At 43.9% G+C, this 24,574-nt stretch overlaps 1 long non-coding RNA gene across 2 annotated transcripts in view; it reads left to right on the top strand.

Annotated features, from left to right (window-relative positions):
* The first annotated feature begins 381 nt into the window (after positions 1-381).
* LOC119005369 overlaps positions 382-24,574 on the top strand; it is a 111,504-nt gene continuing 87,311 nt past the window's right edge. Inside the window, exons 1-2 of one of the 2 annotated variants that reach the window (XR_005070479.1) lie at positions 382-499; positions 2,018-2,439. This is a non-coding gene — a long non-coding RNA (uncharacterized LOC119005369). Of the gene's footprint in view, positions 500-594; positions 844-2,017; positions 2,440-24,574 lie in introns of those variants that run through there. The other variant, XR_005070480.1, reaches the window with a different exon arrangement.

Raw genomic sequence — 24,574 nt, 5'->3', positions numbered from 1 at the left:
GGGGGAAACCTGCAAGATGCTGGCTGGTGGCAAACAAAGAGGCGCAAGTGAGTGAAATGTTAAAATAATCAATTAACTAAAATAATTTAATCAAATTTACTGATTTTTCACAAGAGATTCATTCACCGATTCCTTAAATGAGTTAAGAAAACCAAAAAGCTGATCAAGTGCAGTTGCTGAGCTTAAATAAATCAATAAATCCATAAATCCAATCTTAAAGCAAACAATTAAGCACCGAACCGTGCGCCCTGTTGGCAGCCGCGCACACGCACAGTCCGTCCATACACTGTTGTGTTGCATAGTTGTTTGACTTTGAGAGGGCGGGACTCTTTGGAGAGCGAAATGAACTAGGCGCGGCCAAAAGGAGCCCCATCCATCTATCACACGTGTAGACAAAGGGGGACTCCACAACACAAAGCTAGATGTGCCCTCTCAAACTTTTCTCCACGACGCACGGCGACGCGCACACAGCAAAAAAAACAAACAAACCCATCAGCAGGTGAGTTGTCCACCGCCGTCGCTCGCAACCCCGAGGGGGTGGGGAAGATTTTTCGAATTTATTGCCAGTGAAAAGTTGCTGCTGTAGTTTTGGTGCGTCAGCGCTCAAACTTGAGCACAAAGCAGGAGAGAGAGGCAGAGAGACATAGAGGCAGAGCGGAGAGAGGGAGAGAGAGAGGGAGGGCGAGAGAGAGAGCGAGAGGAGCGGTCCCCTTTTCCTTTGTCTGATGCGGGGCGCTTTGAGGAGAGAACTTGAGGGGATGCTCAGACACGCATCCTCAGAACGCTCAATAATACGCAAACATGTGTTACTTAGAATGGAATTGCCAGTGAGCTGCAGTGGAGGTGAGATGGAGTTTGCGCTGCAGCCGAATCTTTGTCTCTTGGGGATGTTGCGACGCACAAGACAAAGCGACTGCCTGTCAGAAGTTTGCGGAGGAAAGGAGCATTTTTACGCACGCAGGAAAACAGACAAAGTGACAAGTATTAGTTCATAACTAGTTTCTGAATAGTTTTTTTTTTTCCTCCCCGTGCAGCAGTTTTATGAAAGTGGCGTTCGCGGTCTGGTGAAGTTATCAGTGCACTGTGGGAATTCAGAACAATGCAATCAGGTGTAAAGTCTCTGAGAAACAAAAACAGTGACACAGAATTAAACTTGTTGCGCGAGTGAGGAGTAATGTTTGGAGGCGCAGGGGTGCACGTAAAGTGGGTTCGTCTCGAAAAGCTGCCCAGAAACTTGTTGTAGCTCCTTGGAAAACAGAGCAACAGGTATAAGTCGCTGCAGCTTCTTTGTTACAGTAAAGGCTCCTTTGTTCTCAGTCCATACAAAGAAAGCCAGCAGAAAGGAGCGCAAATCCACAAGGAAGCAACTTTTTTGAGCGCTTAAAATGATTTTCACCTGATGGAAAAAATATTTTGAACTCAACTGATTAATCTTCAAAGTGCTAAATAAGCTTTTATTTCGCCTTTTCTTTCCAAATACAGAAAGCCCGCCGGATCATTTCTGCATAAATAGTAACTAGTATGAGTTTTATGAGAGAGTCTCACCTTGATTTTTATAAAGTGTAAAATATATGTGTATAACAATGTAGTTTACACGATTTTTAAAAACTTTATTCATCATGTGAAGGTGTGGCCAAACAACTTGTTTGAATTTGCTGCATTCCATTGTACAGTGGCCCTTCCCTTACTGTTTTATTATGGGCAAACAGCACAGAAGAGAATTTTGAGATTGAAGATTATTGGATTTTATAAAAACAAAGTGAGTTTTGTCTTCTGTGAAATATTTTCGTTTTGTTTCCTTTTTTGTTTGAACTTTTTCAATGAATTCAACTCACAACAACTTTTGCACAGCCTAACATATTGACAAACTGAAGTTTAGATCTGATTTATCATGTTGAATATTTCTTTTTCCTCTTTTAATTATTTTCATCTTACCGAAGCAAAACTCACATTTATTGTACTGACGTAACATTTTAACTGCTCTGCCTTTAATCTACTTTTTTTCTTTTATTTCCAGTGGCCTCCGTCCTTAGGTGGATTTTAACACCAGATTAACCAGCAAAGCATTTTTTCTCCTGTGGGAGGTTAAGGAAGTAACAAAAAATGTGGATATCATGGCGAAGATGTACAGAGTCACCTATCAAGCGGCTTTTGGGACGCGGAGGAGGATTAAGAGACTCTGCAGTTTTACTTTTGGAGAAGGTGAAGACTCATCTGAGGAGGATTTAAACTACAGCAGCAGCAGCAGCAGCAGCAGCAGCAGCAGCGGTGGTGACAGGCTGGTTGCGTTTTAGGCACTCTGGAAATCTAACACTCATGGAGACACTTGGAGGATTATAGAAAATGTGCAGTGTGCCTCTTCACAAGACAACGTCAAGGCCCAAAGTCACTGGGATTGCAGGATATTGCCTTTGTGATCCTCCTCGGCCCTCTGCATGGGTAGGTGATATTACTTTGTACGGGGATGTGGAACTTGTCCAGCCTCTTGTTTGTTGGGCTGGGAGGCAAAAACCCTCAGAAACACACATTAACCACAGTTTTTCCCCCCAATATCAGTTGAACTTTGGTACAGGCAGTGTTTCCTCTATACAGGAGCCTGGCTCTTTATTGTCCACTCATCTTATCTGGGGCAAAAAAAGTACAAAGAAAAGTCAGGATGAATTGGCGCAAATCTATTTCAAGTCGCATCTTTTTAAAGGAATCATCACCCTGAGGCATTCTCAAATGATTTTTCCTCTAAGTTGCGGTAGTTTGGAGATGACCGTAATTTGGTTGTGTCACTCACCAGCTTGTTATGTCACGTCTCCACAGAAAATGTGCAGTTTGGAGGACAACTGGGGACTTTTAAAATGCTTTTAGATACAGAAACTGGGCTCTATAGGCTCTACTGGTCTCTTTGTTTTTCTAACAGTGACGCTGTGACATTCAGGGTTGACTTTTTGTACTTGCATACACTTGAAAACACAATTAGAGACCAGCCCGGTTCAGAAAAAAATTGGCAGTTAAGGTTAACATGTAAAACCACAGATACGTCCATGTCTGGCATTTGTACCAAACGCGGCACATCGCGTTCACATTTTATGCTTATTAGCCGAGTTTCACCTCAGGAGGTGGAGGGGACGGTGGTGTCGTTATTACAAGCCCCGAGAGTGCCAAACGACCGACCTCAGTTCGGCTCTGTGGCGAGATTCCTGGAGGTTTCTGTGGCAACAAAAGTGGATATTTTCTCAAGCAGACCTGGGGACATTTCCAGTTGTTCTTGTGGTGACCAAAATAAATATTTTAAGCCGAACCCTGATGTTTTCCTAACCCTAACAAGTGTTTTTTTTTGTGTGTGTGTGTGTGTCTTACACTAAGCAGACTGAAGCACAGCGTTGTCATGAGAAAGAAATGTAAAATCAAAGCCAGACGAATGTAAACTAGCAACATACAGAAACATTAATCTTGATCAGGCATGTATTTGGTTTTGCAGAAAAGCACTTGGCTAATATTTTTTTCTGGGTTGTTGTTAGGGACACATTTGGCTGAGAAAGTGCCTCAAGTGCCTGGTAGACATGGACAATTGTCAGCGTTTCTGGCGCTGCATGACCAACGGCCAGTTCACCGCGCATTTCTTAATAAGCTCGGTACAACTCTACCTCATAATCTTTTAATTAACGACAAGATCGCAGTCATTTCCCTGACTGTTTATGCAACTTCACTGTGTCATCTGCAAAGTTTCTTTTATCGTGGACCGCAGCCTACTTTGTTCTTAATCGGTTATTTCGCGCAGCATTGCTTCTTTAGGTGATGATGTCAGCGTCGGATGAGCTGCAGTTTTGGCAAATTGCCATATGATCAGCGGTGGTGCAATGCTTGTTTAGTGGACCTCAGCCTGAGAAATGTTTTCCCCGAAGTAATTCATTGAGGAGCCAGAAGAGGAGAGAGGGAGCTTTGAAATAAAGAGGCTACGTGTGTATTATGTCCGTTTTTAATGCAGCAGTTAATTGAGACGAGCCAATTAAACCTCGGAGGGGGGAAAAAAAAGTCACGAGGGATGCAAGCAGCACGCCTAACCTGCTCTTTTACTACTACATGAGAGAGAGAGGGAGGGAGAAAGAGAGAGAGAATGAGACTCACTCCTTATCAGTGATGTCATTGAGAGCCAATGGGAGCGAGCGGTGGTACTTCACAGCATCCAGAGCTCCGCCTCCGGCCTCTGTGCATGGCAGCCCACATGGTCCTGCAGCATCACATTTTCACCACGCGCCCCGCTCTGCTGCGGAGAGAGGCAGACACACAGAGATGTTGCTCTTGGCCGCGTGCGCCGATGTTAATCCGGCATGTCCGCGCGGAAATGGCTCATAAGCATATGCAAGGGACAAGTCGGGTGAGGAGCGAGGGCGGTTTTGTCATCGTGTGCGTCAACGATTTGCCACAAAATGCATCAGCCCGAGAGGAGAAATGGATTCGAAGGACAAATTGCAAGCTCGGCCTACCGATAAAGATGCTCTCTTTGCTAAACGTGGCAGGAAATTGTCACTTTAATCGGCCGAGTTGGAGAAAATAAATGACAAAAGACGACCACAATAATTTACCCTTAATCAGCTCAAAACACAGGGAAAATAATCCAAGGCAGCTTCAAAACAAGTTTACCTGCACTTGTTAGAGGCCGAGCTTTGAGACTCAGCGGGAGAAAAAAAATGGCATTTACCCACCTCCTGCTGCTTTTGTGGGGCAGGCTCCGGTCACACAGCCTTTAAATGACTGCATCAGCGGGAATGTGGGTCAGTCCACACTGTGACACACAGGTGGGACAGATATAGGTCAGTGGGAGAGTAGGGGTGTTGATGAGTCATGCATCTACAGTAAGCAGGGATAGAGGATGCAAGAGAGAGTGAGAGAGAGATGGGCTGTTCATGTGTATGCAGTGTATGTCATGTTGACCGTCCGCTGGGCACTCGAGGATCCTTACCGTTTTAATTTCCGGCTTGAGCAGCACTTGAATTTCACCCCCCTTTTGCTCCAGCGCTGTGCACATAATCGTGCGTGCCCTTTCTGTTTACCTGTGATACCTCGGATTACTCGTGCACAGATTGAGTCCAGTACCCAGTTAATGAACTTATGAGTAAAACAGAAACATCAGGTTTAGCATAACTAATCGTTGTGACAGGCCCAGCACTGAGCTCTTAATAGGCATTGCGCGGGCATGGTTTCCCGCTACAATGCAGCATGCTCCGCTGTGTGTAGCTTAATTACATTGCTTATCTGTAACGCTATTATCAAGTACAGTGCAGTTTTCATAACATCGGCCAGTTGGTGGACGCCTCGGGAGTGAATGCATTTTTTTGCGTAGACGTCCCAGTGGGAGCCGAGCTTCTAAACCTAATCCACTGAGTTACATGGGACAACATTAGCACTGCAGCAATCTGAGGCATCTTCCAGCTCTGAAGTCTCAATATCCCTCTAAGCTGGAATGCTCATTAAAAATGGGCAATGGCTTCACACCATCTCTTTTCTCCGCAAGCATATGCAACCAAATCTGTGTCACCATAATCTCTCATCCATCTGTATTTGCTGTTTCGCTCATATGAAGTGCTTCATTCTGTTACTGGTAAGGAGCATTTCAAAGCACTCAGCGCTGCGTCGTAGCAAAGAAGTACATTGGCACCGATCCTACAGGCGTATTTTAGTGTACTGCTCTCGTTCTTTTCAACTTATCCTTGGCATGTCCATGAGCCGGTCTGATGATATTGCATAGTGTAATGAGGGCAGAATGCAACATTAGGCCTAGAATAACTAATCGCTACCATAAGCCTAATTCTCTCAGACATCCTGTGGTCAGCCTCAGGAAAGCCATCAGGTTTTGTTTTGCCAGTCATCGCATGCAGCCTGGGGGCAATACAGCATGTGGTCCCTCATAGAAATCACGACCATACATTTAACCATACACAAGATATATTATCTGGTTCATTAAACAACAAGATTACTATAAATACCAGTTCCTGTAAAGGTCATATAGATAACATTTTATGTGGTCAAATCACGTTTTGAAAAATAATACATCTACAGAGCTCGTGGAAAGGTGCAGAATCACTATAACGTTAATGTTATTGTTATTGTGAGTTAATCACATTAAATATGTTGTTTGGTCAAGAATTATTGTTTTGTTTATCTCTGTGCAAGACTTCTGAAAGTTGATTCCATCATCCAACAACAGTCAATAGTACAACAGCGTTTTGCATCACGTAATGTCTGTGTTTCGTTAGTATCGAGATTCTTGGCTGTCGCCAGTTTGTGGGAAAACTGTAAAAATGGTCAGCTAAAGCTTAGGTTAGCTAGTCGATCTAGTGTATTTGTACATATCAGTTCTATTGTACTGTATATATTTATTTTATTTTATTATATTTTTTGTATTGTTTGCACACTGTTTGTTCTTGTGCCAAATTTAACTTCTCCTATGGGAAATTGAAAAAGCTACATCTTATCTTACCTTAAACATCGATGTTAGAAAGCTAGAATATTTAGCCAGTGCGACAAACTGGCAACCACATGAGCAGGGCAGACGAATCCAACAACAGCGGCGCTGTAATGCAGCGGAAGGTGGGGGAGACGGAATGGAACATTTAGCAGCTGAATGTTATCAGTAACACCTTTTTAAGGTCCAATCTGTTTTTTTGCAGCAGCTGATCCTTACAGATGAAACACTGTCGACCCACTCCTGTGTATGTTTACACGGCGGCGCTGTATTGAATTTATACTACTTTTGCACGGTGAGATGTAATGTTTGATGCTCTGATACAAGCACTGACAGATGGACAGAAACATTTCGAGCTGGATCTTCAAAGCAGAGCAGCCGTTCAAACAGATTTTGTATGCGTTGTGTGCGATGTGCCTCGACAAAAAAAAAAAAGGAAAAAAAAAAAAAGAAAGATAAATATGAGTATGTACTCTAAAGTGGCTGCATTAAAAAAAAATGTTGTTTCACTACCAGCTAAATTTGGGTTGATGTTCCCTCTTCGCATATCATTGAGTCATGCAGGAAACCTCACTATACAGTATAGTAAATTACAGCGCAGTAAAATATTAGGCCCACCATTACTAATCGTGACGACAGCCCTAATTCTCCCAGCTACAGGCATTCTGTGGTCATCCTGTTGCAAACTATCAGAGCTTAGTTTTTCCCACTCGCTGCCTGTAGCCGCGAGATAAGTTAACGTGCTCTGCTGGCATGCTAATGCATACCCGCACTGGGGGACAGGAATAAATTATTGCTTTATGACTGCGCACAAGGCAGAGCATTTGAAGGAGGGCAGGGGAGAGATAGAGAGGGAACACAGGGAGATGAAGCAAGGGAACGATGCATGGGGGTGAATGATGGAAGAAGGGAAAGAGGAAGAGGGAAGAGGGGAAAGCAAGGTAGATAGATGAAACGAGTAAGACAGCTAGTCAGCTTTATAGCGTGTTTCTATCCGTCTCTCTTCAGTTTATAGTAATTCTCTCACCACGATGGAGTGTGGAAGTTGTTTTTATTTTCTGACTGTGACTAAAAAAACCCAGTCCCGCAGAGTGTCCTTATCCGTTACGGCCAATAAGACCGGTAACTGAAAGGTGACATTTAAATGAGCTGCGGCTCTTGACACAGCACAAGGTTTTCTTTGGCAAATAAAAAAAACAAAAAACTGCACAGATTTATTCTGCTGCTTTGACCTGGAAACCATTGAGCTCGCATCTGCTACCATCTGACCTTTTGAGGGATTTTGCCCTACTTTGAATTACCTAAATCATGCAAAGAGATGTAGCTGGCGGACACTGAAATCCTACTGGAAAAAAAAAGCGGTGTTTTAGATGTCCAAGAGAAGGTGGGGACTTGCCTTTTGTGATGTAGATTTAGTTATTTATCTCCTGGTTTGAATGTTAATGCCTTTTTCTTTGTGCCACGTTGGGTGCTTATACTCCTCTGCCTACTGCACATTTGCCCTGTGGGATCTTTGAGGAGTCAAAACTGAACCACAGACAATAGCATGACAAATCAGTCGGAAAACACATAAAGGTAAGGCGCCAAATCAAAATTTCACTGGATGAGAGCTTGCGTGGTGTGTTTGCGCAGCAGGTCTAACCGCCCCTGAAGATATTGTTTTCTGCTCGTCCTTCGTCCTCGCCCGGGTATAGATACAGGGACACAATTTCCAGTCAGAGCTTTAGCCGGTTGTCTGTCTTGTCTATTACAGGTCGACTAGTTACCTCCATAAATGCACAGCATGTAGCTGTCTGGGGATGGACTGATAATCCCCCTAAAGACCGGGGTTTTATCAAAGCTAAATCTATCACAACACACACTCATGCACACATACACACTCAACGCACGCATCAGGAATACCCACACGGGAGCCCACAATCACACATATGAAGACGGACTCGTCTGGCAGACAGACAGACACGTGTAAAGACCAGGATTTTATCAGAGACAAATCTGTTATTGTCTGGTAGTTAGGAGATTAAGAGTAGTGATTTTATAGACACAAACACACACACACACCCATGTGTCATCAGGGGATGAACACTGGCTTGCATACTAAAGGCACAGTGCGGTTCATCCACGGTGATGTCAGCGTTGATGAGCTGTACTGTGGTTTAGTGCTATGATAAGGATTCAGTAAACCATTTTGGTCACAGCTTTTATTGTATGTACTTATTTCGACACCTTCTGGGGGCCATGATTGCGCTGGCTTTTATTCCCTGCCTTTTATTATTTTGATTATGAAACCAGTATCAGAAATGATTCCAGTGCTGCCCAAAATGCTGGATAGGGTCCATAGAGTCCATGCGCCGACCTGATACCACATCATTTAATTTATCAGAAGCCAACTTCCGAGTAGCATCCTGTACGCTTGTATGCAGCTAAATGATTTGTTACTGCGCTCAACCTGCAGGTATCAGATGGTACATGGCATTGGTCAATACTCAGAATTCAGGCTGGGAAGGAGCGAATGGTATTGGAACATATTTTTCTGGTGAAGAATTTATGGATGCTATATGTGGTGGCGAGTCGCTCCCACTGCTTTATGTGCCAACACTTGCACATTTCTTATTTCCTGATTAACAGTCTTTGTAAAAGTCCTACTGCCAAATATCAATTTGGCCAACCTGCGGCAAAAGTTCCAAACATCAATTTTGTGAACGTCTACATCTATATCACAATCTGAGCTTTCATGAGATTTACCGTAGGTCGAAAAGTAAGTAAGACCCAGTTCTCCAGTTAGCTGGAGAAAAGAAAATGTTGTGTCAGAGCAAAGGAAAGACTTCTCAGTCCCGCACAGTATTGTATAGCCTAATAGAAATGATGTCTGTCTCAAACAAATTGATCTTTAGCCTGTTAGAGCACAATGAGTGAAGAGAAGCTAGCCCTCGAGACTACCTTACAGAGAGCAAAATCGCCAATGATGGAGAACGGGTTTGATCATCAGCTTGGAGAGAAAGGCTGCTTTCAACTGACCTCCAACACTGAAATGGAATGGTCACCCAGGTTGGAAACTTGGGCAAGATCCACGACCCCCCTCCTGCCCCTGCCTCCTTTATAGCCCTGATCTGATAAAAAGCCGCTTGTTCATTTCACAGACTTGCAATGCAAACAACTGCTTTTTGCTGATGCTCATGTTTTCCCGAGAAAACTCACTGGGACTTAGATTTGATGGTGGGAATACCGACTGGGAAATATTGACTTCGGATTTGGAGTGGATTGTAGCACAAGGCCAAATAATTGTAAATGGCCGGACTTTCCTCTGTGCTGTGCTCAGTCTTATGTGGGAGTACTTGACCTGGCTGTGTCACTGCTTTTTTTTTCTCCGTACACAGTTGACCCTCTGACCTTTTTGTACCAAGAACAGCATCTTTGAGCAAACATTGCGATATGTTCAGCCTCCCAGAGTGGGAGGATTAGGATAACTGCTCATGGCTCAGGGTTTGTTGTGTCTGGTTGACCCTCCCCTGCCTCACACTAAAACTTTTGGCCCCACTCCTTTCTCTCCCACTGGAGCAGGACAGGATGCAGGCGTGTGGGAGGTGGTGCAGCTGATGATCGCAGCTCGACTCGCAGCTATAGTATCACTTCTGGTTATTGTTAAGATGAAATCCATGCTGTGGTCTCTGCACGATCAACCCAGTCACCTTCTACCAAGTACATTTCTTCATGTTCTAAATGTATGCTGTGGTTAGGATAAGGGCTAGGGAAAGATCATATTTGATTCACCTGGTTGGGATGCTGCAAACATGGCTGGAAACTCTCTCCCAACGGATCATGAAAGAGTATCCGGTCTTGTTTCCCACTGCCCACTCACATGCAAAGGTACTCATGTTTTTGCCGTGTCGTCGCTTTTCTTTGGGACCACTGTAGCTAGTGGGGGCTGCTGACATCATTCCGTGACCAGTACTGACATGGATGACCTTGGCCAACTGTGCGACAGTTTCATAACAGGACCTGCATTTGACCTTTGTCAGCAGGCAGCTAAAGCTCACCTTTGTAACCGGACATTTATGCCTTATGCTTGAGCGATGTTTCCCCTGTTCATCTTTCCTGGTTATGTATATTCTTTTTGGAAAGCAAGAGCTGTGATGAGACAAGACAGGAGGGGGCCGCTCTCCTCCTCCATCTCTACTTGTAAACAAATCTACGTTGTGTCACCTTTCCCCATTTCCTTCTACAAAATCATCCTGTCAGCCAGAAAGTAACGTTCCTCCGCATACCTCCCTCAACTGTCAGTCACAACCCAGTTGAGCACAAACCGGAGCCTCTGCCAGCCATAAACCGAAAAGGAAAATGAAAGCCTCCAGTTCTGTTTGTAACTGGCATCCTCTGATTTCCTGAGAACGTGTAATATTTTGACAGTAATTATTAAAAAATATTTGCCTTGCAAAACAAAACAAAAAACAGGATCACGACAAAGCAGCAAATATTTCATAAAAGGGATGAAAGCGCTGGAGAACGGCTGAGAATATACAGTGATGTAAAACCATTAGGGAATGCAGTAAATGAGCTCAGACTCCAATCCGGCTGCCCTGGAAGTGTCACTTCAGAAATCTGTTTCTGCCTTCTCCTCCTTTATTTAGATGATACAATACAATTTCATATTTTTTTTGTCCTTAATTATTTATTGGTGTCAAGCATAGTGAATTCCCTTTTCCCTCGAACAGCTCGTTCTTTTCTTGGAAACTTCATATTCAAAACTCATTATGAAACAGGTGTTTAAAGCTGATATTGTGCAGTAATGCTAATCCACAGTAATGTGGCCATTTGAGGGCTTAGAGCTATTTTCATGGAGGTAAAGCAATGAGCTCAGATATAGCTGACAGATTATCGCAAGGTGACATACCAGTATTAAACAGGAAGTGACTTGAATACCTAAAATAATATCTTTGTGTGTACTTACCTGACACTACATGATGCTATATGCTTGCCAGGGTTGGGGCAGTGATCGTTGAGCAGGATAATCCAAAATATTATCTTGTTTCATATCGTTTTTCTTTTTTTTTTTTTATTTGGTTTGCAGCACCTTGTCAAGACTGCATATTATGTCTGTCTGCTACTGAATCAGATCTGTTCTGATGGAGATATCTTTGAGCTTAGCTGGATATGGTGTCAGATTCTGTCCTGTAACATTAGCTGAGATATCAGACTTTAAACTGTCCCAGTCTCTACCTTTGTGGGTATAACACACAGCCTTTCTTCCATTGTGACTGCACACAGACAAAACTGCATTCAGAGATTTTTCGCACCGAGGATACAAGGTGGGATGAAGGTCTCTGAATCCTCCTGCTCATTTCTGTAAATGGAGAGATAATATATCATACGCAGACAGCTTGAGTAAAAGATCCCAGTCCGAAACTCTAGTTCTGACAGTTTTCCATTACATTTCTGGGATATTGATATAGACACCAGCATCCAGCAGCTGCTGTTTAGACAAGTTTCATGTTCTATGTGGTACGTACTTCAGTATACATGCTTTGTGCTGCAATGTTTGTTGTGTAGTTTGGAAAGGTTAAGTTCCTTCAAAACATACCCTTAAATATGTGCAATATGTAAGAATGTCATTAGGAACATTAAAAACACAAATTATCATTGCAGATACGTATACTGTAGTTGGCATGCTAGCCCTCACTAGCGGTCTTAATGTCAACACTACCCCGGTGCTTCAAGCAGATCACTAAATGCTCGGCTAACTGAGCTAACCACTTAAAAGCAGCTACTGTTAGCAGCAATTAGCGGTAACACTGGCAATATGCAGCCCCCCCCATTTGTTTTGATTATGAATTCTACATCTACCAACTCTTAAATACTGCATCTTTAAAGAGGTTTATTAGATATTAGAAAATCAACCGAAGCCCAGCTATGTTACAGAAAAACTGATTTATAAAGTAATTTGTCCACAAGCATCTTTATTCCTCTCTCTACCCGCTCATTTATCCATCTATCCACCCATCCATCTATGTTGCCGCATGATGGTGTCAAAACCTACTGTAAAATGACTCCAAATGCATCAGAGATTACCTAACACTTTTTTTTTTGTAAAATAATCTGTCAGAGATCAGTCATGTCTGGGAATCTCCATGCATGAGTGTTCCATTTCCCGCCATGTGATGGTAAATGTAAAAAGTTTGGCTTCCCGGCGGCAGATTATGCCTCAGACTATGAAAGCCTTCCCGCAAGGCTATCCACGCTGACACAATTTTCCAGTCCAGTGCGAGGCATAATCTGAGTGCCTGGAAATGGGCTGAATAAGCCAGAGTAAATGCCCCTCTCTCAATTATGTAGTAGTTCCATGCTGGATGCAGCCTGTGTGCTGAACACTGATGGATGCAGGCCCAGTTTCTTATAAAACATGGCACAGGACACAACAGTTAAGTAGGAGTGTGGATTTAATTTGAAAGCACTTAAAAATAACGAGAACACTTATTTGAATATATCTGTTTTAGCATGTTACGAGTAACTAAATCATTATTCTCACCTGCAGTAAACCCCCAAAGCTTGTCTCAGGTTAGAAAAGAAAAAAAAAATCCAGTTTGCAGTTTAAAGCTGAGGCTTTCACAGACAATATAAAAGATGCAGTGAAGAATAAAGGCTGACATATTTCCTTTCAGGTCTTTTCATATGAGGTCAATGCGTAATCTCTGGTGGGAATGTGGCTGAATAAGGCCAAGTCATGCCCTACTCTTATTATTATGCATCTAATTACCATGCGTCAGCCGTTAGCTACTCTGTACTATGCTGTGTTGCCAGCGCCGGTTCACAAGGTCAAATTCGTGGTACTTGTAAATGTCCTTGCTGAATAAAATTAGATCCTGACTCAAATGTGTGTGTGTATGTGTGTGTGTGTGACAGTCTGAGGCACTCAAATGATGACACACACGGACACACACGCCAAGCCCGCTCACAGTGTTTGGTACAGCCCGCGGCCATGTTCACAACACCTCATCATTAAGCCACTGCTCTGATTAAGCCTAACCATTCCAGTGCTGAATCACAGTGGACACAAATTTCGTTACAGACAAGGTCAAGGCTTCATCCTCAGCCGCGATATCAGCTGAGTAAGCATGAGTCATGCGTTCAATTATGCATTAACCTGTTAGCCTGCACACTCTGATAGACAGGCAGGGTTAGCTTTCAGATAGCTGTCAGGGGATAGACTTACAAGTCACTCTGTGATCTGTCAGCGTGTCAGCCTTGACTGGAAACCAGAAAATCATCAGTTAACTGACCAAAAAATGAAATTTACTATTCTGTAAATATTAATTGGAGCTACTCAGTCTAATTTACTCGGACACTCCTCTTGTAACTAGTCTAACTGGTTGACTAGCACTATGTTACATTCTGCCTAATGACTAGTTCACGGAACTAATTTGCTCTCTTTCCAAATTAAAGTCGCTCCACACAAACACTTTAATTGGCCTAGAGGGAATTAAGAATGTTCACATGCAACCTAATTGTCCATTAATATGACTCATTTACTTTTATTCCAAATTACCTGCCGTCACGTCACCACCTCGGGCAGGCTGCAGGAAACATGACTGGCCCCCTTTCTGGCTAAAATTAAATTCAGATTAATTTGAACATTCTTGCACACGCAAAGTTAATCCCCGCGCACCAGTCGGGCTACCTTTCCGTCGGGTTGGGTAGATAATCCACTTCCAGCCCTCGACAGTAGGCATATATGTGAGTGTTTAATGTGCATCAGTGGGCCTGTGTTCATTTGTGAGCCTCTCTTTTCCCTTCTGTTTGTGTTTGTGTGTGTGTGTGTGTGTGTGTGTGTGTGTTTGTGGGTCCCTGCGCTGCTGTTTGTATGCAGATAGAGAGAGTCTGGTTTACCAGCTACTTAGTAAGCCCTCTGATGTCCTCAGCTGTGTGTGGTAATGCTGACACAGTGAACTGCGGCCACTCAGACACACAGATGCTCGCTATGAAAGCGTGCAGACACAAGGACGCTCGCAAATGGGTGTTTACACTCTCTCTCCCTCCGTTTCACTCCCTCTCTTACTATCTGTTCACCCCCCCCACCCCCCAAATGTATTCCATCTCGCTTTCCCCCCTCCACTCTGCCTCTTTATCTCTTCCTTTGACTTAATTTTTCTGTCTGATTTTCCCTCTATCACGCGCGCTCACAGTGAGATGCCGCCGCGCCACAATAGACCGCGAGAGCGCCGAGCCAGCCTCCTCTTCAGTTCACCGCCAGTTCACCCGGCTCCACGCTGACAGAAATGATGCTAGACAGAAAAATGCAAATTTGACGATGACAGCAACTGTGCCAGCCGCAATTGTTAACAACACTCCTTACAAAAAAAAACCTTCAGGTACTAATTTGCATTCACTTGAAAGGGTAACTCCAGACTTTCAGACAAGGGTCCGTGTTATTCTTGTCTCAGAGGAGCTCAGAGTGACTGAGTCTGGTGCACTGATAATACGCTGTCATTTTGTGCTGACTCGTCTGTCCCAGGAGCTTCTGAAAGGGTCTAAAAATATTGTCAAACCATGTGAAAGCACAGAAAAAAACCCAAACATATTTGATGTAACTAAGCGGCCTCGTTATTTTTTTTTTTCAAAAAAGGAGAGCATTCTGGGACGTAGCGTCTCAGCGGAAGTTGCAGCGGTCCCTTTGTAATGTCCTTGTAAAAACTCCATTAATCCAACAAAGTTGATGGTTTGCTGCAGTCATCTTTTATAGTGTGGGTGTCTGCTAATCTGCTCGGCTGACAGACTGGTTTTACAGCCTCTTTGACAGTCCTAGAATGCGAGCTAAAGAGAGTGTGGGGAGGAAAGACAAGTTGTCCTTGTCATGTGGAGTATTTCTTTCTGTTGGACTCGGTGCCCTCAGACAGGCGTATAAGAGTCCCTGCTGAGATCTGCTCTCTCTGTGTGTTACGTCTCTCTCATCATCTCAGCCTCTCACTCATACACTCCTCTTCTGTCACTTTTTTCTCTCCTTCTCTCCCCTCTAGTTACACTTTGACTCTCTTTTCCCACTGCCTCTCTGTGTTCTCTCTCTCCTCTCCGTTTCATGCTGGTATGCATCACTGTCTTCCAGTATTTGCACTTTAAGTTTCCTTGCGCCAATGCGGTCCGCCTGTCACAGTCAGGATGCCTATCTGTCTTTCTCTCTCTTCCTCACTATTCCTCTTGATCTCTGGCTGCCTCTCTGGCTGTCTGTTTCTATTTCTCTCCCTCTGTACGTTTCTGGCTCCACCGCTCTGTCTGCCTCTTCCTCCCACTCTCCACCTCCCTCTGTCTACATTACCGCATTTGAGCATAAATATGCCCAAGTGCCTCCTCAACTCTTTGCCGTTGGTCTTCCTTGTTTACAATGGCTTCTTGATCAAACCCTCCTCCTCTCGCAGGTGTGCACCGCTTCCATCACTCCCTGACTGAGTCACTGTCTTGCCGAGCCACATGTGTTCATCTGATCCCTGTGAGAGTTTGCCACTTCAGAAGGTTTCACTCCTCAGATTACCTCTGACTTGCCTTGGGAGGATGATGATTTATTACATTTCGAGTGAGTTTTGGATTACGTCGCTCATTCCTCGGGTTACCACACTGCACCGGCATTGCCAGGGGAAGATTAAACCAGGATTCTGGAGTTGAGAAGGGTTTAGACATAATTGTTGTGTAGTCTCTGTCAGAATTTTGCAAAATTGCAGTTTGCTGACTTTTACCTGGCTCCGTGGACTAGAAAATGTCCAGCTGTTATATGGACAGTGTTTGGAGTTAAATACAGGCCTACTTTTCTGTTAAACACACAGCTAACTTTTTTTTTTTGCTTTTTTTTTTTTGCCGTAAACTTCTTTTTCATTATCTGCCTCTCAGACAGACTGTACAAGAATGCTGATGTGATGGAAACAGCAGGTCGACCTAATATTTTGCACTCGGTGGACGAGTTGCGGAGGCGGCAAAAGTACACTATTTCACTCAAGTAGAAGTACAGATGTGTGTGTGAAAAAGACTCTGGTAAAAAAGTAGAAGCACTGATTCAACTTTCTTTACTCAAGTAAAAGTAAGAAAGTAGAGACTCTGAAATGTGCTCAAGGTATAAAAGTCTAAAGTATCCCTCTGAGGACCATAGTGATTGTTGAGGGTTGGTAAAGCACCCCGAGCAGCAACAAAATGAGAAAATTAGACAATCCAGGCAGAAGGCTGCAGAATCTCTGCAGATATGAGACACTAACACACCTCTTCTTCCCATTTGATTCTCCGTCTGTTTCCGTCTTGTCCCTGTTTTTGCCCTGTTTGCATAGTTTAATCTTGAAATCAGTATTGTGATGATGGGAGGGTGGTGTGCAACTGCAATGACGCAAAAAAATGAAATCGATGCTTCTGCTCAAATGCATAAAAAATGACACCAGTCATGAACCATATTTGAAAATCAGACTGAAGTATTTCTTTACGGCATCACTTCCCACCTCTGATGAATGGTTATGGATTGTCCTGTCCTTGTGTGTGTGTGTGTGTGTGTGTGTGTGTGTGTGTGTGCGTGCGCCGGCTTGTTTGTGTCCCCTAGCGTCCATGTGTTCATGTCCATGTGTGCGATATATCTGCCTGCGCATCTGTGTCAGTGCGCGTCTGTTTGTTTATGTCTGCGCTTGCAGCATGTGTGCACACATACAGTATGTGCATGCGCCGACTGTGTACGCGTCCAAACTGTACTGCTGAGCCACTGAGTGTGTCTGCTTTTATGTTTGAGTGCAGGACATCTCCGATTGTTGACGCAGAACTTCCTCTCAGCGATCCAAACCATCGGGGCTATTGTGTCAAACTGGAGAGCCATAAAACTCAATTTCCCATGGAGGAGGAGGGGTAGGTGGTGGTGGTGGGGGCATTTTGAAGTCCAAATGTTCTTATCTCATGCACTATTAAGCGAGGCAGTGGGGTGTGTGGGTAACGTGGTTTAGAGTCCGTCTGTCACAGCCTCGGGGTGTGTTGCCGAGAAGTGCGCACACACACACACACACACACGCAGTATACATATGCATAAGCACACACAAAAACAGACTCTGCAACACACATGCACAAACACACCTCTCTTTCTCCCATTCACCCATTAACACACACATACATGCGCAGCACCCTGGGGCTCCACAGCTCGAGTCCTATACGGCCTTGGTGCAGGTCAGAGAGGTCGACTGAGACTCTCACTTCATTAATCACATCTTTTTTGATGTATATGTTTCCATATGTGTTTACCCTTTATTCAACTTTGACTTGAGGGTAACGTATGGTCCTGAAGCTGTCCGTTAAAGATTTCATTCGACTGAGAGACTGGTGTAATTGAGAGAATGGTACACGTGTTCCAACATTTGTAACCTGTAACAGGAGGAATTTCTATGGAATAGTCGCGACTAAACACAACTAAGCTGTTTATCACTTTAGTCTCTATTTTCACAAGGCGGCAGAGCTTGAAAAAACAGCAGCAGAAGTTTTGGAGCTGCACACCACTCAGAATCAATCAATGCATCGACATAACTGAGACCCTAATGTAGGGGAATGAAAACAAGCACTATAAGTTTAAGCAGACATAAACACAAACACGGCATGTGGAAAAGCAATAGCTGTCACAGACGGTGTAATTAAAAGTGATGGACTCCAAGCACTGGAGCTGGTTGCTGGTCTGGTAATCAAGATGAAGATCATTGCCTCTTTTTTGTCTCACTCTGCTCCGTGTGTGTGTGTGTGTGTGTGTGTGTGTGTGTGTGTGTGTGTAATGCTGACTGACACAGTGCTGGGGGCAGAAAGTGACGGGACTCAGTCAGCCAGTTGCTCTGTGTGTCTGTTTGAGTTGACATCACGCTCGTTGGTCATTCGGAGGGAAAAAAAAAGCAGGACAGCAGACAGAGCGATGCCCCGTGCTTAGAGCGGCCACTGTTTTGGTGAAAAAATGTTGTGACTTTTCAGCACGCAAATTTCCATGAAAGCTCGTAAGCACTTAATCTCCAGTCTAAGCTGCCTTCGGGGGGATTTGTGTTTTCTGTCACTTTGCATTGTGTTTATTGAGAATTAGTTTGTGTAACATAAACAACAACTGAGAGCTTTGATTAGAATTTTCTTCCTTCCTTTCTTTAAAAACTATGACACAAGACCCTTTTTCGGCTTTTATCAGCATTGCAATCACCATATTTTAAATGACCTCACTATCTATTAAAGGGTAACGCCACCGATTTTACAATGAAAGTGTGTTTTCAGGTCTTAGGGAGGACTACAGCATATGTGAAAAAAGTTGTATAAAGCTTTTTGTCTTTCTGGAGGAAGCCGCATACGATCTGATAAATTGTCTCCAGTGATGTCACTAAGTAGCCAAGTTGAATTGTGGGTGATGTAGGCACCAGGTTTTGAAAAGAAAGAAGACTTCTGTTGTATAATTTTTGATCATTTGTTTTTAAACCTTCCATAATGAGTTCAGCTGTGTCGCAGGAGGGTTAGTTGCTGTATCAGTGGACAGATTTTCAAAACCTGGAGCCGTACATAATCCACAGTGCTAAATCACTGAGTGACACCACTGGAGATAATTTATCAGATTACATGCAGCTTCCTCTGGAGCCATGGAAGACATTTTAATACTTTTTTCCCCCATATGCAGTAATACTCATGACATGTAAACACATGTAGATGTGTAAAGTTGGTGGAGTTACCCTTTAAAGGTGCAATAAATGTGTTTAAAGATCAGCCTCCTGTCAAATGTTTTGTCAAAGTAAACAGAGGCTATAATATCACCAAAGAAACCACTTACTGCTGGTAACTGTAGTTGCTGTAACTAGTTAGCTGAGTTAGCTGTACAGTTAGAAGTCAAGAATGGGGGCCCGGGGACGAGGGGGAATTTTTGAACTCTGAAACTGCTATTTCTTAACATTCTGCGGATAATATTAGCTGTTGTAGTTTGTCTTTTACAGCGTTTATCTGGGCTCCACAACTGTAACTTGTACAGAACGGCCACGTACAGTATACTTAAATCAGCTCTGTGTTCATTCATGTTCAGGATGCTGGTTGTGAGTTATGCTCCGATTAAAGGAGTGAATGGCGTAGAAGTGTTAACAGCATGTTAATAGTGATGGCACACACACACACACACACACACACACGCGCACACAAACACATGCTCTCATCACCCACCTCAAGCCTGAGAGAGATACCTGAGAGAGGCTTTGGCAGAGAAGCGCTTAACAGTGTGAGGTGCTATCACAATGCCTGCAGTGAAACCCGTGTCACACTGTGTGCATTGTGTTCGTGTGTGCATGTGTGCGTTTTGCCCTTGAATGTGTCGGCACTCCCACACGCTCAGAAATGGGGAAGGGCTTTGCTCTGTGTGTGAAACAGAGAGAAAAAGGGCTGGATAATTGGACTAAAGTTAAATATTAGCTATTGGAAGTGCAACCCATTTTACACCAAATGCCCAGGCACATAAATTCTCTTGCACACACACACACGTGCGCACACGATGCATGATGTCATTTTTCCTGCAGGCACCCAACTAACACCTCTCAGTAGTTGGCTCCGGTTAGCAAACATCAGGTGTTTCTTTCATACAGGAAGATGGGGAGAGAGGGAGAGAGGGGGGAAAGAGGGAGTATTTGCGTCTCTTTGTGCACATGCCAGGAGAAGTGATGTTTGATGTGTGTGTGTGTGTGTGTGTGTGTGTGTGCGCATATGTGAGGGCGACAGTGGGTGAGGGGTGTGTTTGTGTCAGCACAATCAACATGGAAGCAGAGGAGAAAGGAAGTGAAGGATGTCAGAGCATATGCGAGTTGTGCCTGTGCGCTTGCTGTGTGTGTCTTTTCCATCTATCTGTGTTACCTTTGCACTGCAGAGAAGTCAGGTGTGGGTGTCCACGCTGTATCAGCGGCCCCCTTGTGGTTAACGCCGTACAACATTTTATCCACTTTGGCAAGCAAGAATGAAATGTGCGCCTCGGCTTAAATGTCGCGCTACCTGCGGGGGTCATTCATCAGTTATCAAGCTTCCTCTCGGGGTGATTCTCCGTCCTGCTGGCTTTGGCTCCGAGGCTCACACGAAAAGCCAGCCAAGCGTTCGAAACTTCGAATCGTTTCCGCCGCTTTTTTTCTTTTACTTTCCTTCCAGGTTATCCAGGAATGTGTTTCTTGGACCGTCACTCAAAACACTTGCGCACACTTCATGCTTTTGCTGAGTGAGTAACACGGAGTATGACAGACTGTGTGTGAAGTGCTAAGTGAGCAGAAGACTCAACGACAGCCTCTCGCAGCGTTCGCCAACAGCATGTTGCCTTGGCAGAAGAACTGTCCTTTTTGCACAGCGAGTGGTAGCACTGATCAAATGTGTTTGTGTGAGTCTGCGTCTGTCTGTCTGCGTGTGTGTGTGTGTTCTCGCGCAAGAGTGTGTTTCTCAGTTTGTTCCGAGCACCAAGTCGAGTCCGAGGAGGCTGCCTGCCCCGATAATGACAGAGTAGGTGTGGTATTCTTGCATTTTTTGCAGTTATCGCCACTGTCTGTCTGCGTATTCATGCATTTTAGCTGGGAGTGATTTGCACCCTGCTGATCACAGCGACTCCGCGTCCATTAGAAAAGGCCTCCGGGAAAGAGTCAGCGTTAGAGATCTGATATCAGTTTGCCATTTAAGCTCATCTGCAGGTTCATACACACCACAACACTTATCCCCATTACTCAAATAGAGTGAGGAGGTGAGCAAAATCTTCTGACGGACCAGTGAACTCTGAAGTGGGTTTATCAACAAAGCACTTTGCAGCAGTGAGGAGGAGGAGGAGGAGATGGAACAGGAGGAGAGCAGGGAGATGAATTTGAAAGTAGCAATAGGGGTCTTTTCTAGTTGAAAGTTTACCTGCGAGTGAACTTAGGATCAAGGCCCAGCTGGCCGACTCTCAACTGACCCATGTCCAGTGGAAAAAAAAACAAAAATGAAAAAACACATCAGTTTCAAACTTAGGGGAAGTTACAATCAAAGACTCAGGGAGGGAACGAGGAGGGAGAGGGATGTTGGGAACGATGATGGTGGAAGGGAGTTTCAGTTAGGCGATGAGTCGGACTGACTTTTATCTCTGCCTTAATGTTTACACCCATCCCTTATCTCGTGTTTTTTTCCTGTCAGTCCTTGACACGCGGTACGTTTCCGAGAAAAGCAGACGAGACAAAAGGGTAGTCACCAAGGAAAACAGACATAAATTTGAGTAATCACTAGAGAAAACATTATGTTTTTGTAAAGATTGAGCACACATGTGCTGTATTCAAGATGGTAGATGACCTAACCAGCCTTGTTTCCTTCACATCATCAAGTAGATTTGAAGTAAAGTTTTGAAATGCAATAGAAAAATAAATAAATGTAGGAAATGAGTAATTTCAGTCCATTCACCAATAAGCAGAGAGAGGAATGTAGGGATTGCAAACCGGGAACAAGACGTAGAGAGAAAACAAGAGGAAACAAAGCCAGTTACCTTGACCTCGATCCTACGAGGATAGAGGAGGAAGGCTTTTTTTAAGATTGGGCACGTTTTTAATTATTTTTAAAATACTGATGCTTTAGGTTTCCCAGTTAGTCCTGACCTACCTCATCATTGTGTCGGTATTTGAAGTGCTAGGAATCAGACTGAAAAATTTGCTTTATTAAAAAATGGACCTTTTAAATCACATTACTGATCAGCAGTCAGTGAAAATAGAAAATACTGATTAACTATTACAATCTGGAGCGCAGTATCTTGCCCAAGGACACTTCAATGTATAGACTGCAGGGGCCAGCGATCGAACCAACAACCCTCCAATTGGTGGATGAGTGCGCTTCCTACTAATTGCCAGCCGCCCGAGCCATGTATGACACATCCTATACCAACAACTGATGAAGTTACACTTAGTTGCAGCTTAGTTAGTATGATGGAAATCAGCTCTCTCACTAATTGGACCTTTCAGTGTTCCCTACGTGAGTACACACATTCAAAAATTTTATTTTGAGTTTCCACCAACCTTGCCTGATGTGATACATCCAAACACGGCTACCGCCAAAGAGGTGAGACTAGGAGCCGAGCCGGCCGCCTGATACTAGATACACTGTGACTTTAATTAACCACCTTTCAGCCCCATCACAATTTTGTAACACTATCCCAAGCTATTTTCAATACGACCCCAAAAAGAACCTGACCGTTCAATTAATTAAACCCCAAAGTTGCCACCGTAGCCAAATGTTCAAGGATGTCCCGAGGCTGCTTATATCATGGAAATTTTTTTCACCACAGCCCTCTAAATTTGGATGAGCGGGGCCTAATTAGAGGTTCAATTTGGTTGCATAGCTTTGGCTGCGCCACTGACTTTTTCCTCCAACCTTAAAGCACACAAGAGGGCCGTCTGGGTGTCTCAGCAGAATTAAGCACATACCATCACAAGTGTTGATGCAGCTCGCAGCCGGGGATCGTTTTTTCCTGCCGCTCTTCATTTCATGCTATGGGAATTTTCTGATGCATTTGGGGGGACAGCAACCTTGCTTGCTTGGGTTCGAGCCAACACAATAAAAATGAAATCAAAATATGTTAAAGAGAGGCCGCCTTTACATCCATGCTTCCAAATACACATATTTAAATGACCATAAGAACAATGTCTACATCTCTTACAAGCTTTATGTCAAGTATAGGTCCTCTGGGATGTTGCTTTCCACTTACATTGCATCTGCATTGCCAAAAGCAAAAGAGCCCTGAAGTTCAGCCTATTAAATGGGTCCAAGTTTTCCCCAGGCCTCTTTTCAGTCCAGCAGGGTTTTATGAGGGTATATTTCACTGACTCACTGGCACAGCTGAGCAGGGAAATCCTTCTCTTCACGGTCTAGTTGGGATGACTGATGCAAATATGCTGCTGCTGAGTCCAGACACTGACACCATCATCGCACTGACCCAGTTAGCGACGGGGGGAGAGAGAGAGGGGGGGACAGAGAGAGATGACTTACATTTATTTTTGTGACTCCACATGTTTTTAAGCAGTTCCAGGACTATTAAAAGCTTTGATGCACTGGGAGCTCTGGAAAAAGGAAGAGGAGATATATTTCAGGTCATTCGGGATATACGCACTGAGTGACTGGACATTTTTCTGGACGCGCAAGAAAGAAGGAGGGCAGCTTCAGATCATTTGCAATATTTTTTTTTTTTTTGCGTGCAACCGCACATGATTTTTCCCTGCTGTGTTTTCCTCGATGACACATACTGTAGCTGTTAGCTTGGCATGCAAGGTCTGGTGCTGGTCATCTCTTAGGCATTAATGCAGCTGTTGGGTTTCGAAGATTGTTATTTCTAAGATGAATGTGAATTTTATCATTTTATTATGTGTGCTGAGGAGCGTGATGGAACACACGGTCAGACTCAGACTTTGCTTTAGCCCAACATGCCCTCAAAGCTAAATGTCAAAGTAGTTCATTTTCAAAACAACCCACGTGACCTCTCATACATACACAAAGAATTAATGGAACTTTAAACATAACACCCCCTAAAATCTTGTTTTTGCTGACCTCCAGTTAACTCCGGGCCCCCATGACATCACAGCACATGTACGACCACACCCAACCACAGTCATTGGTGATGCCGGGCGTGGTCAGAGAGGAGAGAGGCTTGAAACTTTCAACCAGAGGGAGCAGTGAAACACTTTAATGTTCAGCCTGGTGTCAAGTTACTTTTTACCAACATTGCGTCACACATGTTTTTTTTTGAATTTTCCCTGCTTCTGTAGCCTTGTGTTCAGAGAGTGAACGGTCTTCATAGAACAGATCCCTATGCTTGTTTACAAACTTCAAGGTAGAAAACCCCTGCATCACGCATTTGCTTACGTATAGCCTAACTGTCTTTGCTATTTTAGAGTGTATTCATCTGATTAAAATGCATGTTTGATGCTGTCATATCTATCTCATAATACCAAAACTTTCAAAAGTGTTACGTCGGAACCCTTATTTGGACGATAGACTTAAGAAAATGACAGCGTGATAAAAACGTAAACATAGATCTGCACGTGGAAAGTTTAACGAAATGAACCAAGGTCAACGGTCAGATCACTGGCTTTCAGGCTTTTTCAAGTGTAATTCACACCAAATCCATCTCTGGGCAGAGAA

The sequence above is a fragment of the Acanthopagrus latus genome, chromosome 17 (assembly GCF_904848185.1).
Source record: "Acanthopagrus latus isolate v.2019 chromosome 17, fAcaLat1.1, whole genome shotgun sequence".
Classification (NCBI taxonomy): Eukaryota; Metazoa; Chordata; class Actinopteri; order Spariformes; family Sparidae; genus Acanthopagrus; species Acanthopagrus latus.
The sequence above is the reverse complement of the archived record's forward strand: the minus strand, read 5'-3'. Positions and strand labels throughout refer to the sequence as shown.